The following is a 25,541-nucleotide window of genomic DNA, read 5'->3' as shown; positions in this document are numbered from 1 at the left end:
TACATTTTTGGAAGATTTTATAAGAACTGTTATTAAATTGTTTTGAAGATTTAGCCTCCCAGAAAAGCTATTATCCAATATTACTAAACTATCTCCTTGAGTTTAAAATGGAATTTTGAGTTACTTCTGGTAAATGGCTGACCTGCTGCAACAAATATTTGTCTTTGGAAGTCAGGTTACAGCCCAAAGTAACTTACACACAATTAATCTACAACATCTTCTGGGAAGCCAGAAATTCCTTTCCCACTTTTGCCAAGAAAATCTGAAAAAAGTGATTATCATATCCTAGTGAAAGTGAATCTGGATTTCCTGAGGATGGTACTGCAGCATTCTACCCCTGTAGCAATCTTTTAAGCCTCTAATGAAAGTTGAAAAGACGTTGAAATCCCTAGTTCATGCTCCTGTTTCTACTCTGACACAAATTCAACAAAGGTTTCAATTTAACTGTAATCATAAATCTCTTACTCAGTCACTTGTCCCCTATGCCTTCTAACATCTTTGTACATACACAAGATCATACCAGTAGATCATATTTAATAACTTATGTTTTATTCTTTATAAATTAGCTATGTATTACCAGTCCTTTAACTTATTTTCTATCAATATTTTCTCCAATATGGTATCCCAAGAGGGGAGAAGGAAATGGCAACCCACTCCAGTGTTCATGCCTGGAAAATCCCATGAACTGAGGAGCCTGGTAGGCTACAGTCCATGGGGTCACAAAGAGTCAGACACGACTGAAAGACTTCACTTTCACTCACCTCTTACAAGTCTACCAGCATAAAGCAACTTTCTCTTCTATTTTCTAAGCCTTAATTTTCTTTAAACTGTTTATGCTAAGGAACATTACCGTATCTGGTAATTCAAAGTCTGTAGGTAGAACTCTGGCAATCAGACAGTAAGCCTAAAAGCTATTTAATAAACCTTTTTACTAATTTAGATCCTATTGTTCCTATAGCTGTAAAGAAAAATACTGTTCCATTCCTATTTTCTGTGATTCTATAATTCTTTTAGTTATATCAGAGAGAGAATAGCAGATAAAGTCCAAATTTCTTTCAGTGGGAAGTATGTGTCTACAATCTAAAATAAATCATATTCTCAAATTTCAAATTTGATATATGTATGCTACTGTGAGAATGCCTAGCTTATTACCATTCTATACCTCTGACCACATTATTTTTATTGTTGTCTAGATTTCTAAAAAATTCAAGAGTCAACTCAAATCTCATCTCCTCCTAGAAGCTTCCCTTCTAACATATACCTTTCTCTGATCATTTTCTTTCCTCCAAGCTGCGAAAAATTGCCCATATTTTTTTTTTCCTGATGAAATCACCAAGCTGATAATTAGGTACAGTGGTGATGCTAGTTTAGGTGCTAAGTCGTGTCTGGCTCTTTATGGCCCATGGACTGTAGCCCACCAGCTCCTCTGTCCATGGAATTCTCCAGGCAAGAATACTGAAGAGCATTGCCATTCACTTATTCAAGGGATCTTCCCCACCCAGAGATCAAACCCATGTCTCCTGCTTGGCAGGCATATTCTTTATTCGTTATTCTCAGATTCTCTGAGCCACCTGGGAAGCTTAATTATATACATAAAATAAGTGAAAATTAATAGATGAAAATTCTCAACAATTAGATACAAGAAGCCTAGAATGAAGATCATTATTATTCCCTTATAATCCCTATGAATAACCAAATACACCACACCTGATGGTTCTCAACACACACATATACCTACTTCCTGATAAGGAAGTTTTAAAATAAAGCCAAAACAAGAATAAAATATCTGCTTAAAACTTTATCCAGTGTGTTTAAAATTATTTCTAAATAAAATAAGAAAGTAAGCCTTTTCTAAATATTTGGTTCACTATCTTCAATATTCACTAAAGAGAAAGTACTTAGGTTTAACAATGTAACATTTTATTCCTTTTCTCCTTTCATTACCTCTACTTTTTTTTTTCCAGTTATTGTCACCCTTTTTAACCAAAGGCAAATGTAGAAGTTCAGAACTGAAATAGTGACATGGTTAAAGCACGCTGTAATTTGTTTCAATAAATTATCTAAGTAGAACAGTTCTGTAACTCTACTTTGCTCTTACTTTGAACAGAAGCTACAGGCTAGTTTTATAGTAATAAGATTGATAGAACTTGTATATACTAACTGATAAAACTGAAAGCTTTGTGCTCTTTCTTTGTTCAATTGTTTTTCATCAGACGACGATATTTTTTTCTCTAATCCCTGGTCTGCTGCATCTCAGTAGTGTATCCAGGTTTCAAATGCTCTCCTCTGAGCTTCAATTTTATTCAGTGTTCAAGATGTCTCTTATATGTTGCTTAAAACTAACTTATTTAGTTGCAATTTTTTCTGGAAGAAGCGCATCAATAAAAGGAAGAATATTGTTTTTTCAGTTTCCCATTGGGAAGATAAAACTCTAATCTTTTTGCATAGCAGAGATAAAAAAAATAAAAAATAAAAAAAACAGGCAAATGTAGTTAAGCCAAAACAATACGCAGGAGAATTCAATTTGCTATCCCACGAGAGCTACGAAAAATAGATGCATGCGTTCTCTCTGCTCAACAATTTAGAGCCAATCAAGACAAATTGTACATTTACATGAAAAGCCATAGTAGATAAAATGGGATATTTACTTTTACTTTTCAGATACTTCTGTTGCAGGGATAAGAGGAATATTACTCATAATATACTTCAAAATATAATCCATTTAACAAGCCCTCACTGTAACATACGAAGGCCTGCCTCTCCAGGAGGAAATTTTGCAGGTTTTGAAAAACTAAATTGAATCATGCCTTTAATGTTGAACTCTTATATTTTTAAAAGGGCATGCTCCATCATTAAAATCCAATATTAAATAGCCCTAAGTATCACTCCACATCTAACAATATCCTTTCTCCATCAACCCTGACCCACCCACCAGTTAAATACTAGCAGAATCATGTACTCCACTGGAGAAAAACAGACCTTTTACGTTTCTTTTATTCCACTTGGGTAAGATCTGAAAAATATCCATCTCTTCTGCAAGCTTTCTTCAAGGCTCCCTTTCAGTAAATTACCATAAAAGCCAAACCTGGGTGAATCAATAGGCTTTACCCAACATATCAGAAGTGCTTAAATGGAGACAAATAAAAAAGCATCACAAGCCATCAATAATAAATTAGTTTGTCTGCAGTAGTGACATCAGGCCAACGGGAGAAAGGATGTACTTCTGAGCTATTTAACCCCTCCAGCATGAGAATTTCCGCTGATGAAAGACAATTTAAACAACAATAAAATGTTTTGTTGATAAAAGGTTAGCTTCATCAACTGATTTAAAAAATCATTAAGTTTCTTTTTTCTTTCTACTCAACTTTTTATTTTAGGCACTTTCACGGAAAGCAATAAGACCACCTTTTGACAGCAGGATCGCCGCACAGTTTCCTGTGTGAATTTCATCAAAAACTCTGCAAGCCCACAGAAGAAACACTGAAGTTAGCAAAGATTGGGAATTTCAAAAGAAAGCAATTTGTTGAGGAAATGGTAGGTGGAAGGTTGATTTTAAAATTTTAAAATAAGCTATAGGAATCAATGAGTCAAAGATGGGTAATTAAAAGATATTGTTTTGAATTAATCATAATGTTAATAGCCTTTCTGTTGCAAGTCACTGTTTTCACCTTTATCAAACATTTTCATCAATGTTCTATTTAATAGTTTGAGTATAAGCAGAATGACAGCTAACATAGTCTGGCCCCTGGCAGAAGGCATGTATGGACACAAGGTCATCAAGTTCCCTTCAGATCCTATCTTCTCATTTACTTTACACCCTTATAATTCTTGAAACAACAAATACTTACAGTTCTTTACTAGTCATGGCTATTGCCTCCATACATTTTCATAAGATTTGCCTTCTGTATCCTATCTCCAGAGTCCTCAAATACCTATTGCATAGCTCCAAAGAAGTGATTCTTACTCTATTCTTCAGAAAGCTCCTTCCCTATTGTTTAACTGACTCTAATTTTCCAAAAAGAATCCCACTTTTCCCAGTGTTCCTCAAAGTAAACACTGCCTCTCCCATCATCAAGAAATCTACAAACAATAAAAGCTGGACAGGGTACAGAGAAAAGGAAACCCTCTTACACTGTTGGTGGGAATGTGAATTGATACAGCCACTTTGGAGAACAGTATGGAGATTTCTTAAACTCGGAATAAAATTACCATATGACCCAGCAATCCCACTACTGTGCATATATCTTGAACAAACCACAATTCTTAAGGAACTATGTACCCCAATGTTCATTGCAGCACTTTTTACAATAGCTGGGACATGGAAACAACCTAGATGTCCATCAACAGATGAATGGATAAAGAAGTTGTGGTACATATATACAATGGAATATTACTCAGCCATAAAAAGGAATGCATTTGAGTCAGTTCTAATGAGGTGGATGGACCTAGATCCTGTCAGAGTGAAGTCAGTCAGAAAGATAAAAATAAATATTGTATATTAACACATATATGTGGAATCTAGAAAAATGTCACTGATGAACCTATTTGCAGGGCAACAGTAGAGAAGGAGACATAAAGAATAGTCTTGTAGACACAGTGGGGGAAGAAGAGGGTGGGGTGAACAGAGAGTAGCACTGAAACGTATACATTACTATATATAAAATTAGATAGCCAGTGGAAATTTGCTGTATGATGCAAGGAGCTCAACCCAGTGCTCTGTGACAGCCTAGAGGGGTGGGATGGGGTGGGAAGTGGGAGGGAGGTTCAAGATGCAGGAGACATATGTACACCTATGACTGATTTGCACTGTTGTATGACAGAAATGAAAACAGCATTGTAAAGCAATTATCCTCCAACTAAACATAAATACATTTTTTTTTTAAAAAGGAAAAATAAAAGTGCAGGCTGCCTCTCCTGTTTCACCCCTCACAGGGATGTGGTTCTGCTATTATTAAACTTTTCACTGTCTATTCGAGATTGTTACCCTTTCACTCTTATCTAAAACATGTTTGGGAACTTGGGCACACCACACAACACTGTTCATAACTAATTTGTCTTATTTTCATCTTTGAAATCCTTGTAATCTCATCTTCATCTAGGATTTGGGATCCTAAACTGTAGCCTTCCCAAGCAACTCCCAAATCTTTCCATTAAAATAGAAAATTTCAATATATATTTACTGTACCCACATTCTCAACTCTCATTTAGTCCTCAACCCATGAAAATCTGTGACTCCACTGCATTATGGCTATAGTCATCAAATTCGAACTGCCTGCTTAATCTAATCTCCATGCTTTAATTACTGCCTTATTCAATTTGCCTGCACCGTTTATACTGAAGGCTACTTCTGGCTTCTTGAAATTCTGTCATGTAAAATTCTGAGACATCACTCTTCTGATATCATCTCTTTCCTCTAAACACACTTCCTCATTTTCATTTGTTGACTTTGTTCCTTAAGTATCAGGATCCCCAAGTAGTCCATCTTCAGGTCTCATCTTTACTCAACCTATCTTCCTCTTCTGTTTGAATTCATACCCAGGGCGGTGGCAGTCACCTTTATGCTTACTGTAGCTTGCCAGTCTCCTCTGTCCATCGAATTCTCCATGCAAGAATACTGGGGTGGATAGCTAGTCTCTTCTCCAAGGGATCTTCCTGACCCAGGAATCAAATCCAGGTCTCTTGCATTGCAAACAGAATTTTTTTTTTTTTTTTTTTTTTTTTTTTTTTTACTGTCTGAGCCACCAGGGAAGCACCTTACTGTTGCTAAAATATAGTAATAATCTTCACTAATTTTTGAGCCTCAGACACATAACCAACTTTACAAAAGGGTATCTCCATTTTAAGGGATCATGGTGATGTAGAAATCAACATGTCCAAAACGGAATTCTTTATCCCTCATATGCTTTTGGTACAATTATCCTGGGAGTTGCTAGCTCACTGAACTTGAACATCTTCCAATCATGAAATAGAGAAGCTTTGGCAAAGCCTTGTAAAAATTGGATTCACCCAATGTTACATCTACATCATTTCATTTTTGTTACATAATTTCTTAATTATCTGATTAGGCTATCAAAAGAAAGAACAGTTAAATCTTCACTCATTAGTAAAACCACAAAAGATCCCAACTATTAACAATGCTGTAAATCACTTAAATATAAGAAATATAATCTCTAAATCACAAAAAAAACTATAGTCCTCTCAGTCCCAGAACCAATTAGCCTTTATCTGGAAAAGTATCTTCAGATTTCTTTTGGCTACCATTTTTTACAAGTATGGATAGAGTGATGAATAGACTAACTTACAAACAGTTGAAAAGATGCAAAAATCCCCACCCTTGGAAATGTAGTTATATGTTGCTTCTAAATGTAGAAAGGGAATCAAGAAGACAACCTTAAGGGTAGGAGGGATTACAGTTCATATAAGAAATAATTATTTCACAGAGAGCATTGGCCTCCATAATGCTATATGGGCTGGGTGTCTTACTACCTCCCAAATTCTGTCTCTCTGAGGTTGTTCAAGCAGAGGCTAGTCAGCATCTGCTAAGCTTACAGTAGAAGAATTTGCTTCTCTAAATTACTTTAATGTCATAAACTGAGATACCTCAGCACTACACATGAATCAATAGTGATTAACTACTATACTTTCTATCAATTAATATAAAGAATTAGAAGCTTGTGTATTTAGAAATGCATACTATCTTATTAATCTAGTGAATTTTGAGAAACGTATCAAAATAAAATTGTGTATGAGCCTCAAAAAAACAAAAACAAAAAACAGGCATAACAAACTGAACATTTTCCAGAGATTATTTTTTAAAGGCTTTCTTTCAAGGTTAGGAAATTATTTACTTTGAACGAAATTTTAGCTACAATTCATGATACTTAAGTTTCTTCACTACCATCTCCAAATTCCCTCACCAACACTTTAGAAAAGCTAATAGTCTCTAAATCAAGATTTGGTAATCCCCATGCTTTATTGAGAAAGGTAGAAAAATAATAGCTTCTAAAACAAAAAGAAGTACCTTTGCCTCTAGTCACTCACTTCACCAGCAATTCCAATATTTCATCAGTACCTATGAACAATACAGAATGCTCAAAGAAGGCTATTTAATTTGTTCCCTCTGCTATAAGGCAGAAATGGCTTACTCTAACATTATAGACTCTAGATAAATACAAGTTACAGCCCTACTTTACCAAAACATTAACCATTTAATGGCTTTCCTTGAATTTAATCCTGAATCAGGTTCTTAAAGCACTGCATGCCCTGTGTCATGCACTGGACAGAGAATTCTGTTGCTTTTTTAAAAATATTATTTTCCTTTGCTAATTCAATGCACCTCATTTTTCAAGCTTTTGGTGAGAACAGTAATAAATTTTTAAAAAGAGGGGCATAAGTCTTTGCTTACATATGCTTTTGGCAAGATACAAGATTTCCCCAGCACACTTTGTATTAAAACTGAAAATTACATACCTTATTTTATGAGTCATGATTTCCAAAGACCTTCTTTTGTCATTTGTGAGTTAAACAAATTTGGATATTGTCAAACTTATTTTTATTCTTGATTCAGATTATAATTTATAGCAATAGTACCTGCCAGAACATTTCTTACTTTCCTTTCAGCAATTCTGTCGACTTCTAAGTTCTCTCTCTGTACTGCAGCCAGAATGACATTTTCAAATCTGTGAATGGGATGAACTCAAATCCCACCTTGCTTCAACTATTTCAACATCTTTCATCTCAAAGGATTCACACAACCATATATGGTTTTACTTACTCCACCCATCTTTCTTAAAGTTCCCTCTCAGCTTCCCTTGTATCAGGAACCCTCTTTCCCCATTCTATGAGGGAAACAAAAAAAACTCAACCTTCAGATAAACTTTAGGTCACTTCCTCCAAGCAGACTTACAATGACCCCAGGTTAGGTCAAATTTCTTTGTTATGGGCTCTCGGAAAACCAGGTTTCCTTTCTTTCAAAGTGTTTATCTTGGATGTTATGCATTTAACAGCAGAATTGTTTAATCAATTGCTTGTTTTAAATACTAGCAAAGTTTCTCAACTGTGACATCATTTGCATTTGAGGCAGAATGATTCTTTGCTCTGGGTGACCATTCTGTGCAATGCACTGTTTAGCGGCATCCCTAGAGTACCTTTGCCTCCAGTCATTCACTTTACCAGCAATTCCAATATTTGGAATCTATCTACTAGATTATGGTAGCACACTGCCTCCCTTCCAAGTTCTGCCATATCATAGCATCTCTAGATTCACTAGTGTATATTGGATTGGGGTACAGGTACTAAACCATTAAGTTCATGAAACTACTGACATGTTTTTAATCACCATTTTATCCCTATGCCAAGCATAGTGCTGGGTTTCAGTGGGTCCTTATTAATTTTAAATAATAAATATTGTGCCATAACGTTATTTTTATAGCATAATCTAAAAAGATATTTCTTGAAAAAAAGAGCATGAAGAATCCATCTAAAAATTTATTTTAAAAGCTTTCAAATACTAAGCAAAATATACATTATTAAATACACAAAAAAGAAATAAGCGAAATGAACTCATTTTAAGTACTTTTCAAGAAGATAAGCATTTCTAAAAAAAAAAAAAAATCTGGTTTAGCAATGCTTCCCCCTTTCAAATTATTCTAGCACTACTTGAAAGACCTATAGAAGTGCTCAGCTTTACAAAGGTAAAATATTATACTTAACTGCTGCATATTCCTTAGCTTAATCTGATTCTAAAGTAATAGGCTAAAACTTATTTTCTACATGACTGGATACAGAGATTAGGTTTGGGCTACTAAATTTAGTACCTGGTCTTGCCAGTGTTTAATGTTTTTAAGCATTTAACCATTGAACAAAAGCTTGATATTATACCTCAAGGGAATTATGCCTTTATATATCTTCTTTTAATTCAAAACAGAAGTTCATCTAATGTCCATAAAAGTATTAAAAATTCAAATGGCTTAAACCAAAAGATTGTGTTATGTTAAGAACGAGTTTAGCAGTCTCTCTTAAATTCATCACACAAAATCCAGCATTTGGAGTTGTGTTTCTGGGTGTGTTATCATTATATTAATCATGGATATAATAGTTGTGATTTATTTGAATGTATCCACTCAAACTATTCCCCCAAGCCCTAAGAAATTGTATCTGTCCTCAGACTCATTTGGTATTCAGAATAAGATTTACACTTCAGACAATATATGACACAGTTTTCATAAAGGTTACATGAAGGGTTCTGGGATACAGCATGGGAACCACATATTTTGCTGTATATACTGACACCAGTCTTTAAAAGGATGCTTTCCTGAGATGAAGGGACTCAGTGATAATCTGAGTGTATAGCTGTGGCTTCAACAAATAGAAAATGAAATAAAACAAAAGTTATAAATTATTTTTTTTCTCTTCCTATTCTACCAGACTTCAATGCTTTAACATTTCTTCCTTGAACACTTTTTTTCTCAAAATATGTTATGTATATATATCAACTAAGTGATCACTGATATAACTGAAAAGGTGCATAATGCCATTTCAAAACCAAAGCATAAGGTAATTGGGTCAGAGGAAACCAAGTTGATTATCAGAAGTACTGATTAGTCACAATCTCAAGTTATACTAGAGAGACTGATGAAAAATTAATGATGCTATTTTTACTAGGAAAATGCAGTTTTAAAATATTAAAAGCTTGATTTTGAAATTACAAAGAAAAATATAAAATTACCATTATAAATTCCTCATGAATACATCATGTTGGGAAGCAACAGCACTCAATTAAGACACTATATTGGGAAAACCAACATTTCATGTGGTGTCACCAGATAATCTTTCCTTCACAATGGATACAGACAGCTGTTTATTCAGTGGAGCACCACTGAATAATCAACTGGTTTGGTCTTAGAGTCCATGCTGTGTATGACTCACACTCCACAAAGTAAAGTAAATACTCCCATTCTGAAATGCACATGGAAATTAAGCATTCTGAGCGAAGAGGAGATTCACATATCTTACACAGCTTCCTCTAGTATATTTTCAAAAATGAGGGGGATAGTGTGTATATCCAAATAGGAAAAGGAGTACGTCAAGGCTGTATATTGTCACTCTGCTTATTTAACTTATATGCAGAGTACATCATGAGAAACACTGGGCTGCATGAAGCACAAGCTGGAATCAAGATTTCTGGGAGAAATATCAATAACCTCAGATATGCAGATGACAGCACCCTTATGGCAGAAAGTGAAAAAGAACTAAAGGGCCTCTTGATGAAAGTGAAAGAGGAGAGTGAAAAAGTTGGCTTAAAGCTCAACATTCAGAAAACAAAGATCATGGCATCCGGCCCCATCACTTCATGGCAAATAGATGGGGAAACAGTGGAAATAGTGGGAGACTTTATTTTTTGGGGCTCCAAAATCACTGCAGATGGTGATTACAGCCATGAAATTAAGACACTTGCTCCTTGGAAGAAAAGTTTTGACCAACCTAGGCAGCATATTAAAAAGTAGAGACATTGCCAACAAAGGTCTGTCTAGTCAAGGCTATGGTTTTTCCAGTAGTCATGTATGGATGTGAGAGTTGGACTATAAAGAAAGCTGAGCACCGAAGAATTGATGCTTTTAAACTGTGGTGTTGGAGAAGACTCTTGAGAGTCCCTTGGACTGCAAGGAGATCCAACTTGTCAATCCTAAAGGAAATCAGTCCTGAATATTCATTGGAAGGATTGATGTTGAAGCTGAAACTCCAATACTTTGACCACATGATGCGAAGAGCTGACTCATTTGAAAAGACCCTGATGCTGGGAAAGATTGAAGGCGTGAGGAGAAGAAGACAACAGAGGATGAGATGGTTGTATGGCATCACCGACTTAATGGACATGAGTCTGAGTAAACTCCGGGAGTTGGTGATGGACAGGGAGGCCTGGAGTGCTGCAGTTCATGGGGTTGCAAAAAGTCGGACATGACTGAGTGACTGAACTACGTGTGTATATGTCAATCCCAAGCTCCAATTTATCCCTCCCTCTTCCCTTCCCCACCCTACTGCAACCAGTTTGTTTTCTATGTCTGACTCTGTTTTGTAAATAAGCTCATTTGTACCATTTTGTTAGATTCCACATATAAGTTACACCATATGATATATTATGAGCTCACTGGTGACTCAGTGGTAAAGAATCTGCTGCCAATGCAGCATGCACCTATTCGATACCTGGGTGGGGAAGATGCCCTGAAGAAGGAAATGGCTACTCACTCCAGTATTTTTGCCTGGGAAATCCCATGGACAGAGGAGCCTGGCAGGCTGCAGTCCATGGGGTCACAAAGAGTCGGTCACAACTCAGCAACTAAACAATGACAATGATATATATTAAAATTGATAACTAATAAGGACCTCCTATACAGCCCAGGGAACTCTTCTCAATACTCTGTATGAACTACATGGGAAAAGAACTAAAAGAGGGGGGATATAAGTATAACTGATTCACTTTGCTGTACAGGAGAAATTAACACAACATTGTAAATCAACTATACTCCAATATTGTTTTCAATGATGATGATAAAAGGCCTATAATCATATTTATATTTTATCTATTGTATATCTGGCTTTGTTTTATAGTAAAGTTTTTATTTATTAAGTGATGTTTAACCTAACTTCAGAGTTAAAGAAATGTGTTTATATTCATTTATATTCTCCTATCTAAACCTAAATTGGCAAAGTACATAAAATTTTAAATCATTTACCAAGGTAAGAGTTTAATTTTAGTTTTATGATTTCAACCTTTTAAAATTTGGCTTCATAAAGTACAGAATTCAATTAGTTACCAGATTATAAAATACATAGGCCCTAAATTTAAAGGGTCTATTATACTTTTTTCCTGACTTCCAATCTTTGAATCCTGTACATTCTACTCCACCCACCCCTGTTATTCAAGAACATTTTTATGTTCTCCACTACCTATAGGTTCACTTCTAAACTATGCCTTCTGGCTTTTTGCCTTCACAATGTGATCCTAATTTTACTTTTAACATCATATATCACTACTTATGTATATGTAGTAGTTCAGCTCTCTTATTCATCACACCAAAAAATGCTATTTTATTTCTTGCATCTTCGAAATGTGCTTATCCCATCTCTTTGATTCTGAATGGTCCTCCATTCATAATTTCCCATCTACCTTTTCCTATTCTACTAAATATAACAAAAAACAAATGTTTCATACTTGCTTCACAATATTTCCCTTTTACTATCTCATATGACAAGAATAAATGCTACTTCCTTTAATTAAGAATCACTAGTCCAGTTAGAGGCAGATGTGTTTCATATACTATTTTATTCAATCCTTAAAATAAGGATGACTATTCTCACGTGATAAATATGAAAATTTAAGCTAAGTAACTTACTCAAGGACAAAAATGACTAGTGCAGAGGAGCTGTGACATGAACCAAGAACTCTTTGACCCTAAATGTATGCTCTTTCCATATATACCATGAGGTCTCACCTTCAACTTATGCCTTCCATCTCAGCTCATTAAATTTGTTATTAATTTTTTGAAGTGAGTAATCTCTCAGATTTTGATGAAAGAAACATTCTAATGTTCTTCATCATGATTCCAAGAACAATGGAAAGTATTTTTTAAAATAAGGAAACCATCAATCAATAAAAAGAACACAGTTTTTTTTTTTCTTATTTCTCTGATGCCTCCAGTAGTAAAGTACAACAATAAGAAACAAAATAGAAGAAAAAATTAACACAGAATTGGTTTTAAACCTTACTGTGAACAAATTTAATTTTATCACCCATAGGCCTCAGATACCTTACTGATCAAATGAGATTAATTCTGAAATCATTTTTACTTTTAAAATTTTGGGTCAAATTTTATCAGGCAGATTATTGGCCAGTTCAAAAAAGATATATATAAACAGATTTTAATATAGAAAACTATAAAGACATCAAGAACTATTAATTCTAATACAGTATCAGTAAATAAAAAACAGATTTATTTTCATTATGTGCTAGTAAGTAGGGCATTTAACTATTTAAAGGCTCTAGGTCTCAAAATGTGCCAGAAATTTGGAGGATTGAAAAGTATTTTAAAACTGAAATGCACTAAAAACATATCACAATCTGATTAAATGCCAGGCCAATATTACATATACCATTACCAACTTTTGATTTTAAACATTAGAAAATACATTATACTAAATATTGAATATTTGCAATAGTTATTTTTGCATTATCTTATTTATACAGTGTATGTGGAATTTGGAACATTGGCAACATGCTGACTTTTTAACTTTTCCAAATTAAGTGTTTGTATAAATACTTAGTTTCTGTGTTTTATTTATTTTATAATACTTTCTTATGGAGAAAAAAATGTCCCAAGCCTTCTCTGACAACTTGACTTTCCCCTCTGAATTCTGTACTTCGTTTATGAGAAAAAGAACTACTTAAGGAAATGCAATATTTCATATTTTGGTAATCAATCAACAGCAATAAATACTGCACAATCAGCATCTTAAGAATGCACTTAGGTACCTTATCGATCCTCATAACATTAAACCTCTTACCAGTGTTATGACTATATTCTGCTCTTGGACGCACATGCTGTGCCCAGTGACTAGATTTTTATAAAGAGTTGTGTTCATATAAGCAGAGGAAATACTACACCTAAAGATGGATTCTACCAATGCATTTTAGGAATTTTTAATTTTATTATCTTTGTATGATATAGTATACAAATTCTATACTTCAAGAATCTTACTACTTAAAAGAGAACTAACTTACAATTTAATAAATGTGTTTATTCCTACTACTCCATTTGGGCGTTGCCACATTTAGTTAATAGAATGTTATTATAAACAAAATAAAGCACAATAGCCTATAGAGGTTCTGTAAAAGTATTTCCAATATGATAACTGTATTAAACCTGATGTTATTTGAATTTGATATGTTTACATATAGTATTCCACCAGAAATACAAATATAAGTAAAGCATACCCACTCAGTGAATTCCATTTTAAATCTGTAAATACTTGGGGAGGCAAAAATGGGATTTATTAATACATTTTCATTTCTGTTATAACACTTGTTCTTCAAATTTGTTTCAGTGTGATTGATATCTTAAGGAACAATGTAAGAATAACACAGATGTTGTACTACTAGGTTAACTCAGGAAAGCACATCTCATTGAATGGAATGGTGGAGGAATACATAAAATTTAAGTACACACCTCAAGCATACACCAGATACTTTGGTTCACCTTCATCTACATCTGGTGCTAAAACTGCACTTCTGACTTCAGATAGTGTGAAGTGATAGGCGTGGGCTAAATAAAAAATGTAGACTCTTTCCATACCCACTTCCACAATCGTGTCAGGTCATGTTAACCATCTAAGACGTATAGAACTATAATATCACTTTCATTAAGTCATATATGTTTTTTATGTAACACTGAAAAGGATTCTTTAGTATTTTTCCTTTAACTATTTTTCATAAGCCCTGTGGTCTTTATTACATAATAATGCACCACGTAAAATTTTTTAGAAACACATATATTATGCAATGCCTGTACTGAATGTACCATGAAACTTATTATTTTTAATGGTCTATATTGATCTGACAGAGAAAATTATAATTTCATAAAAATTTTAAATATATATTATATGTATATGGTATAAGCTTATGCATAGAAATCCATTGATTCTCTGGGTTTCAGGAAAAGAGGTATAAAGTAAGTGACTAATGGAAAGTGAATTATGTTTATGTTTTTATTCATCTAATGCTCTATCCATCTAATATGTTAATCATCATACTACAACAGAAAAACAAATGGAAATATTTAATGAACAGGTTTCTTTTTTTAAATTTAATCTTATTGTTTTAAGAACACTTAACATGAGACATACTCTATACATTTTTATGTATATAATATATTACTGTTGACTAAAAGTAAAATTTTTTGTCAGTCTTTAGAGGTTATTCATCTTGCTTGACTGAAATTTTATGCCTGTTAATCAGTAACTCCCCATTTCTCCCTCCCTCAGGCCCTGGAAATCACCATTCTACTCCTTGATTTGATGAATTTGACAATTATATATACCTCATGTAAGTAGAACCATGCAGTATTTGTCTTCCTGTAACTAGCTTAACGGGAGAAGGCAATGGCACCCTACTCCAGTACTCTTGCCTGGAAAATCCCATGGACGAAGGAGCCTCGTAGGCTGCAGTCCATGGGGTCGCTAAGAGTCGGACACGACTGAGGGACTTCACTTTCACGCATTGGAGAAGGAAATGGCAACCCACTCCAGTGTTCTTGCCTGGAGAATCCCAGGGATGGCGGAGCCTGGTAGGTTGCCGTCTATGGGGTTGCACAGAGTCAGACACGACTGAAGCGACTTAGCTGCAGCAGCAGGAGCAGCAACTAGCTTATTTTATTAGCATAATGTTCTCAAGGTTCATCCATGTTGTCCTCCTATATGACAGAACAATACTCATTTTTGAGGCTGAATAGTATTCCCTTGTTTATATACCACATTTTCTTTATCCATCCATCCATCAATGGACATGTGGGTTGTTTCCACATCATGGCTGCTGTGAATAGTGCTGTGATGAACATAGGAGTGCCAAATGCGGTCTGAGATCCTGATTTTAATACTTTTGGATAAATACCCAGAAGGAGGACTGCTAGATCATATGCTAATTCTTGTCTTAAGTTTTTGTAGAATCCTCATATTGTTTTCCATAGCTGTTCTGCCATATTGTAATCCCACCAACGATGTGCAAGGGTTCCAATTTCTCCACGTTCTCACCAATACTGATTGTCTTTGGACATAAATAGAATTAGCACTAAACCATGCTGTAATAAAATTTCATTTTCCCCCTTCCAGTATCACTTATGTCAGGATCTATTTACATGTTCTCTAGTCTCCAGCATTGGTCTATTTATCTGTCCTTGCATGAATAAAATCCTTTCTTGTTTACCACAGTTTTATATGCCATTTTATATTATAGAAATTCTTCTTGTTTGTTTTTATTCAAGTATATCTTCACTTTCCTAGGACATTTACAGCTTACTGTAAATTTTAGAATTGGCTAGCTGAATTGCAAAGCAAAATATAGAATGAAACACCTGTTGGAATTCTTATTTTGATTGTTTACAATAAGTTTTCAGGGAATTTTTATCTTTTTAATACTGAGAAATTCAATTCATGAACAAGGGAAGTTTGTCTTTTTTATTCTTTAATCTCTCTCTAAAATTTTATTATTTGCTTGGTGATGGTTATGTATCTGTTCTGTTAGATTCTCTACCAGATACCTGACAATTCTGATGTTAGTGTAAATGGTATCTCTCTTTAAAACTTCACTTTCTAAATATTCAGGACTAATGTATCACATACATTTAATTATTATTAAGATACAGTTCCCATATCATTTAACTTCTCCTTTTAGACTATATCATCAAAAAGTCAACAATAATTCTTGTGGGGCTGTGGATAAAAGAGAGCCCTCCTACATTGTTTTTGGCAATGTAAATTGGTACACCCACTATGGAGAACAGTATGGATGTTCCTCAAAAGTGAAAAATAGAAATGCCATATTATCCAGCAATCCCATTCCTGGGCATATATTCAAAGAAAACCATAATTACAAAAGATACATGCAACCCAATGTTCACTGAAGCATTATTTACAATAGCCACAACAGTGGAAGAAACCTAAAAATCCACTGACAGAGGAATGGATAAAAATACATGGGTATGTATATGTATGTCTGTATGTATGTACATATGTATGTAATGTGTGTATGTGTATGTCTGTGTGTGTGTGTATATATATATATATGTATATATATATATACACACACACACATGCTCAGTTGTTAGTCTTGTCCGACTCTTTGCAACCCTATGGACTTTAGCCCACCAGGCTTCTTTGTCCATGGGATTCTCCTGGCAAGAATACTGGAGTGGGTTGCCATGCCTTCCTCCAGGGGATTTTCCCAACCCTGGGACTGAACCTGCATCTCCTGCATTGCAAGCAAATTATTTACCACTGAGCCACTGGGAAAGCCTATATATGTGTAAGATATATATGAGAAGGAAATGGAAACCCACTCCAGTAGTCTTGCCTGGGAAATCCCATGGAGGAGGAGCCTGGTGGACAGAGGAGCTTGGTGAGCTACAGTCCATGAGGTCGTGAGAGTTGGACATGACTTAGTGACTAAACCTCCACCACATTTATATATGTACACACATAGACACACATGATGGAATATTACTCAAAAAAGAATGAAATAATAATACTGGTAGCAACATGGTGGACTTAGATATTATCGTACTAAGTGAAGTAAGTCATAGAAAGACAAGTATCATATGGTATTACTCACATGTGGAATCTTAATTGTTTAAAAAGTAATACAAATGAACTTATTTACAAAACAAACATATTCACAGATTTTGAAAACAAACATGGTTAACAAAGGGTAATGGTAGGAGGATGAAATAAGGAGTTTGGGATTAACATACACACACTACTATATATAAAATAGATAACCAACAAGGACCTACTTTATAACGCAGGGAACTTTACTCAGCATTCTGTAATAAACTATAGAGGAAACAAATCTGAAAAAAGATTGGGTATATGTATAACTGAATCAGTTTTCTGTACACCTGAAACTAATGCAGCATTATAAATCAACTATATCCCAATAAAATTTAAAACAGTGTGCCATTCAATTTTATAGTATTTTGTGTAGGATGTTTTGAAAAATCCTTATACTCTTTTTGTTTACCTATTCATTTAGGTGTGCTGACCAGTGCTTGCTCTTTCTTCATGAAGATTCAAGCAATGGTCTAGGCCTCTTTCATTCTGGAGGATTTCCTATATTTTGTACGGCTGATCTATCGGCCATGAAATCTGGGTGTTTATTTGGGAATGTATTAATTTCTCCATCTTTTTTTGAAGGATGGTTTTGTTGGATATTTAATTCTTCACTGACTTTCTTTCTTGTATCACTATTTTGAATATACTATAACACTGCCTTCTGACATCCATGATTTCAGAATATTCAGTTCAGTTCAGTCACTCAGTAGTGTCCGACTCTTTGCGACCCCATGAATTACAACATGCCAGGCCTCCCTGTCCATCACCAACTCCTGGAGTTCACCCAAACTCATGTCCATCGAGTCCGTGATGCCATCCAGCCATCTCATCCTCTGGCGTCCCCTTCACCTCCTGCCCCCAATCCCTCCCAACATCAGAGTCTTCTCCAATGAGTCAACTCTTCGTATGAGGTGGCCAAATATTAGAGTTTCAGCTTTAGCATCAGTCCTTCCAAAGAACACCCAGGACTGATCTTCTTCAGAATGGACTGGTTGGATCTCCTTGCAGTCCAAGGGACTCTCAAGAGTCTTCTCCAACACCACAGTCAAAAAGCATCAATTCTTCAATGCTCAGCATTCATTATAGTCCAACTTTCACATCCATACATGACCACTGGAAAAACCATAGCCTTGACTAGACGACCTTTGTTGGAAAAGTAATGCCTGATTTTGAATATGCTATCTAGGTTGGTCATAACTTTCCTTCCAAGGAGTAAGCGTCTTTTACTTTCATGGCTGCTATCACCATCTGTAGTGATTTTGGAGCACAAAAAAATAAAGTCTGACACTGTTTCCCCATCTATTTCCCATGAAGTGATGGGACCGGATGCCATGATCTTAGTTTTGTGAGTGTTGAGCTTTAAGCCAAATTTTTCACTCTCCTCTTTCACTTTCATCAAGAGGCTTTTGAGTTCCTCTTCACTTTCTGCCATAAGGGTGGTGTCATCTGCATATCTGAGGTTATTGATATTTCTCCCGGCAATCTTGATTCCAGCTTGTGCTTCTTCCAGCCCAGTGTTTCTCATGATGTACTCTGCATATAAGTTAAATAAGCAGGGTGACAATATACAACCTTGACATAAATACTCCTTTTCCTATTTGGAACCAGTCTGTTGTTCCATGTCCAGTTCTAACTGTTTCTTCCTGACCTGCGTACAGGTTTCTCAAGAGGCAGGTCAGGTGGTCTGGTATTCCCATCTCTTTCAGAACTTTCCACAGTTTATTGTGATCCACACAGTCAAAGGCTTTGACATAGTCAATAAAGCAGAAATAGATGCTTTTCTGGAACTCTCTTGCTTTTTCCATGATCCAGCGGATGTTGGTAATTTGATCTCTGGTTCCTCTGCCTTTTCTAAAACCAGCTTAAACATCTGGAAGTTCACGGTTGACGTACTGAAGCCTGGCTTGGAGAATTTTGAGCATTACTTTACTAGCATGTGAGATGAGGTGCAATTGTGCAGTAGTGTGAGCATTCTTTGGCATTGCCTTTCTTTGGGATTGGAATGAAAACTGACCTTTTCCAGTCCTGTGGCCACTGCTGAGTTTTCCAAATTTGCTGGCATATTGAGTGCAGCACTTTCACAGCATCATCTTTCAGGATTTGAAACAGCTCAACTGGAATTCCATCATCTCCACTAGCTTTGTTCATAGTGCTGCTTTCTACGGCCCACTTGACTTCACATTCCAGGATGTCTGCCTCTAGGTGAGTGATCACACTATCATGATTATCTTGGTCGTGAAGATCTTTTTTGTACAGTTCTGTGTATTCTTGCCACCTATTCTTAATATCTTCTGCTTCTGTTAGTTCCATACCATTTATGTCCTTTATCGAGCCCATCTTTGCATGATTAAACAGTTGATAATCATACTGAGGCCCCTTTGTATTTTTGTAAAGGATACCTTCTCTGTAGTTGCTTTCAAGATTTTTCCACAAATGAATCTCTTTGAGTTTATCTTACTTGAAGGTTTGTGAGCTTTGGGGGTATGTAGATAAATGTTTTCATCAAATTTGAAAAGAAAATGTCAGCCATTATCTCTTCAAGTAGGCTTTTTTGTCCTTTTGCTGTTTCTTCTTCTGGAATATCCATTACGTATATGTTAATACACTTGAGGGTGTGTCACAGGTTTCTAATGCTCAGTTCATTTTTCCATTCTTTCTTCTCTCTGTTGTTCAGACTGGATAATCTCGACTGATCTATCTTCAAGTTGGCTGATAATCTCTCCTGCCCACTTAAATAACTTGTTGAGCCTCTATAGTTAATATTTTAAAGATGTTTTTCAAGAGTAATTTTAGGTTCATAGGAAAATTGAGTGGAAAGAATAGTTATTTCTCTCATGCCCAGACACATGCATAGATACACCTACTATCAACATCCCCCACCAGAGTGGTACACTTGTTTCAAATGATCAACCTCCAGTGGCACATCATTATTACCCTAAGTCCATGGTTTACCTTTATGTTCTCTCCTGCTTTTGTACATTCTACAGTTTTGGACTAATGTATAATGATGCTTAGCCACTATTATAGTATCATAAAGTATATATATATTTACTGCCCTGAAAATGCTCTGCTGTTTCCAATCATTTCCCACCCTAGCCCAAACCTTGCTAACTACTGAGCTTTTTTACTAGTCTCATACTGTTGTCCTTTTCAGAACATCAGAACACCATATAGTGGAAAGCATATAATATGTAGCCTGCCTTAGGTGAGATACGATAATTCTAGGGGCTGGAGTTGAGTCTTTCCAGTCTCCCATGTTGAAGTCTAGTACTGATTGGATTGAGTATTTCCCATGACCCAGATAATCATGATGGTGTGATCATTCACCTAGAGCCAGACATCCTGGAATGTGAAGTCAAGTGGGCCTTAGAAAGCATCACTATGAACAAAGCTAGTGGAGGTGATGGAATTCCAGTGGAGCTATTCCAAATCCTCAAACATGATGCTGTGAAAGTGCTGCACTCAATATGCCAGCAAATTTGGAAAACTCAGCAGTGGCCACAGGACTGGAAAAGGTCAGTTTTCATTCCAATCCCAAAGAAAGGCAATGCCAAAGAATGCTCAGACTACCACACAATTGCACTCATCTCCATGCTAGTAAAGTAATGCTCAAAATTCTCCAAGCCAGGCTTCAGAAATATGTGAACCGTGAACTTCCTGATGTTCAAGCTGGTTTTAGAAAAGGCAGAGGAACCAGAGATCATATTGCCAACATCCGCTGGATCATGGTAAAAACAAGAGAGTTCCAGAAAAGCATCTATTTCTGCTTTATTGACTATGTCAAAGCCTTTGACTGTGTGGATCACAATAAACTGTGGAAAGTTCTGAAAGAGATGGGAATACCAGACCACCTGACCTGCCTCTTGAGAAACCTGTACGCAGGTCAGGAAGAAACAGTTAGAACTGGACATGGAACAACAGACTGGTTCCAAATAGGAAAAGGAGTTAGTCAAGGCTGTATATTGTCACCCTGTTTATTTAACTTACATGCAGAGTACATCATGAGAAACGCTGGGCTGGAAGAAGCACAAGCTGGAATCAAGATTGCCGGGAGAAATATCAATAACCTCAGATATGCAGATGACACCACCCTTATGGCAGAAAGTGAAGAGGAACTCAAAAGCCTCTTGATGAAAGTGTAAGTGGAGAGTGAAAAAGTTGGCTTAAAGCTCAACATTCAGAAAACGAAGATCATGGCATCCGGTCCCATCACTTCATGGGAAATAGATGGGGAAACAGTGTCAGACTTTATTTTTTTGTGCTCCAAAATCACTACAGATGGTGATAGCAGCCATGAAAGTAAAAGACGCTTACTCCTTGGAAGGAAAGTTATGACCAACCTAGATAGCATATTCAAAATCAGACATTACTTTGCCAACAAAGGTTCGTCTAGTCAAGGCTATGGCTTTTCCTGTGGTCATGTATGGATGTGAGAGTTGGACTGTGAAGAAAGCTGAGTGCTGAAGAATTGATGCTTTTGAACTGTGGTGTTGGAGAAGACTCTTGAGAGTCCCTTGGACTGCAAGGAGATCCAACCAGTCCATTCTGAAGGAGATCAGCCCTGGGATTTCTTTGGAAGGAATGATGCTAAAGCTGAAACTCCAGTACTTTGGCCACCTTATGGAAAGAGTTGACTCATTGGAAAAGACTCTGATGCTGGGAGGGATTGGGGGCAGGAGGAGAAGGGGACGACAGAGGATGAGATGGCTGGATGGCATCACTGACTCGATGGACGTGAGTCTGAGTGAACTCCGGGAGTTGGTGATGGACAGGGAGGCCTGGCGTGCTGCGACTCATGGGGTCGCAAAGAGTCGGACACGACTGAGCGACTGATCTGATCTGATCTAGGTCAGATAGTCTCTGGTTAAACAGTTTCCTCTGAGGGCAGGCCTTAGTAAAAATAACTGTGTGTCTCTGGCATATGTCAAAATGGTTACATTTTCAACTCTGTGCCAAAAGCAGGAAGGAAATTTTTTGTGACATTTACTATGGGAACCTGATGGACCTGCTAAGATTGGGTTTAACTCTGAGTTGTCCAGACTGAGCCTCCAGCAATTCAACAACTGTAGTTCAGGTATTCCTTTCTGCACTGGTTCCTGTGGTATTTTCTATTCATGAGTCTCTACTCTGGTAAACTGAGTCCCTGTATTTGCTTGTGTGTTTCTTCGATCTTAAAAGTTGTGGTTTTTCCTGTATTCTCATCTCTTGTAAGGATCCTAGGAAAGTTGTTGATTTTTTAGCCTTTTCAGATTTTTTTTTAAACTGAATATTAGAACAGCATAGTGAACTCCAACCTCCTTACATGTTAAACCCTATATTTAATATCTTTATATCACTAGTTGTCTACTCCAGAATTTTGATTTCATTCTTTTTCATGTGATTTCTCTCTCATTTGTCATAGTTTCTTTTGGTAAGACACTTTTCTCATAGTTTAATTCTTTAGACATGGTTTTCTTCAGCTCTTTGAACATAGTAGAAATAGCTGATTTTAACTTTTTTGTAGTAAGTCCAACAATTCAGCTTCTTCAGAGACAGTCACAATTGGCTTTCTTTTTCCTTCCTAGAGCAGAGACCATACATTCTTCGTTTTTAGCATACCTAGAGTTTTTTTAACCAGATGTTTAAAATAATATAATGTGCAAACTCTGGAAATAAGATTTTACACCCTCTGCAAATTATTTTTAGTTCTGTTATTTTGTTTGCCTGTTTAGAGACTGTTCTGAACTAATTCTGGAAAGCTGATATTCTTTGTTACATGTGGCTACTGAAGTCCCTGCTCAGTTAGCTTCTCATGTGCTAAGTCTCTTCAGTTGTATCTGACTCTGTGTGACCCTATGGACTGTAGCCCACCAGGCTCCTGGGTCCATGGGATTCTCCAGGCAAGAATACTGGAATGGATCATGCCCTCCTCCAGGGGATGTTCCAGACTCAGGGATGGAGCCTGTGTCTCTTATGTCTTCTGCGTTGGCAGGCAGCTTCTTTACCACTAGCATCAACTGGGAAGCACTGACCAGCTAATGACTGAACAGAGATTTCCTTAAATGCCTGGAACCAATAAATCTTCCAATCTTTCCTGCGGAGCTCTGTCGTGTTGGTGACACTTCAACAATTCAGCAAGGCAGTGTACAACTGCGTCTTATCTTCACTTCTTGCATTGACACAATCTCAAATTAAGCCAGCTATTGAAGACCAGGATTTTCCCTGGTGGCTCAATGGGTAAAGAGTCTGCCTGTAATGCAGGAGACCCAGGTTCAATCCCTGGGAAGGGAAGATCCCCTGGAGAAGGAAATGGCAGCCCACTTCAGTATTCTTGCCTGGAAAATCCCATGAACAGAGGAGCCTGATGGGCTACAGTCCTTGGGGTCACAAAGAGTCAGACACAACTTAGCAACTAAACCACCACCACTGAAGACTAGGCTATTGCCAGGTCTTTCCTTTGCTTTATACAGTTTAGCGCATGCACAAAGCTCTACACACTTGAATTGCCTTCTTGATTCCTGGTAAGATATTTGAACTTTTCCAAGCATTCATGAACATCATCTTTCCAGGGTTTTACTTTCAAACTTTTTGATTAGTCAATTGTTTTCCTCAACTTTTACCCTTTTCTACAGGCAATTACAATGTTAAGTAATTGCCTCTTACTGTTCTCAAGAATCAGTCCCAGAAAAAGCTGTTCACACTGCATGAGTTTTGAATATGATTAAATAAGGACAACATGATGAGTGAGGTCTTCCACAGACCCACCAGACAGGAAAAATAATGACATTTCTCTGGAATGGAGCTTTGAAGGAGCTCCAACCTTATTCTGTCCCTGGACTGCTAGTTTTAAGAGTTACCTCAGAAAAAAATGGCAACCCACTCCAATATTCTTGCCTAGAAAATTCCATGGATTGAGGAGCCTGGTGGGCTACAGTCCATAGGGTTGCAAAGAGTTGGACACGACTGAGCGACTTCGCTCACTTTTTTCAGAAAAAAAAAAAGAGTGAAGGGACACTGTTCTCAACAAGAGTCAGTCATTTTGTTCTTGAACAAACACTTCCTTCCTGGCTTGCTGAAAGTTTTTCTTAATTTTCAGAGTTTGAAAAAAAATTGATTCTTATCATTTTCGCCATGTTCATTGTTTTTACAGTGGAGAAGACTTATGAAGTGCTTACTCTTTTAAGTTTTTTGCTTGAATCACTACTTTTACTATTTTTATTCTTTTTAAGTGTAGAAACCTTGCTAATCTTTCTTAACCCAAATTGTCTTTATGAAGATAATTTTATCTTTATAAGGATACAATGATAGAATCCACAAATAGAGACAATTCAGTTATTCTCCTTACAATTCTTAAATTTTTTTTCAGCCATATTACACTGATTAAGATTGCCAGTATTATGATGAATAGAAGTAGTGGTAATAATCATCTTTTTATTCCCAGTCTCAGTAAGAAAGCTTGCAGTTGTGCCATACTCATTCAGGTGGTAATATGTACCTCCTCATCCCAGTTTACTAAAAACTTTTACCTTGAGTAAATACTGAATTTTATTATTTTTCTGCATCTATTGAGATGATACTGTTTTCCTTAAATTTGTTAATACTGTGAATTACAAAGTGTTTAAATGTATAGATCAAAATCCATGGATGTATAGTTTTGAGATAGCCACATATAGCAGAGGATACAGTCAGCAAACAGTGACAAAAATAATTTAATGTTTTCTTTGAAAAAATATGTGTATACTCAACTCTTATAATCTGCTGTTAACGCTGAAAAGGCTTAATGAAGTTCTCCACTGTCAATCTTGGCAAGTGCATGGAATCAAATAATTACCAGTGATTTCTGACGAGTTCTAAATTTGTCATATTTATTTAAACCTTTAGTGACTGAAAACCATATCAGTAATGTGAAAATGTTCAAATAAGCTCCATGTAAATGTATATTTCAGGTTTAAAGACAATATGTATTGTTGATAGATTACCTGGGTTTGAATCCCAAATCTGCCACTTAGTAGCTGTGATTCTGGGCATGGCTCTTCTTTGCCCTGTACTTCAGTTTCCTCCTTTGTTAAGGTAACATTGACATCATCTTCAAAGAACTCTTACAAATATTTTATATGTCATGTGTGTCAATTCCTTAGAAGAGATCCTGGTCATAGGAAATGCTACAAAAGTGTTAGTAATTATGT

Source organism: Bubalus kerabau, chromosome X (assembly GCF_029407905.1).
Source record: "Bubalus kerabau isolate K-KA32 ecotype Philippines breed swamp buffalo chromosome X, PCC_UOA_SB_1v2, whole genome shotgun sequence".
Taxonomy (NCBI): Eukaryota; Metazoa; Chordata; class Mammalia; order Artiodactyla; family Bovidae; genus Bubalus; species Bubalus kerabau.
Note: the sequence above shows the minus strand (reverse complement) of the source record.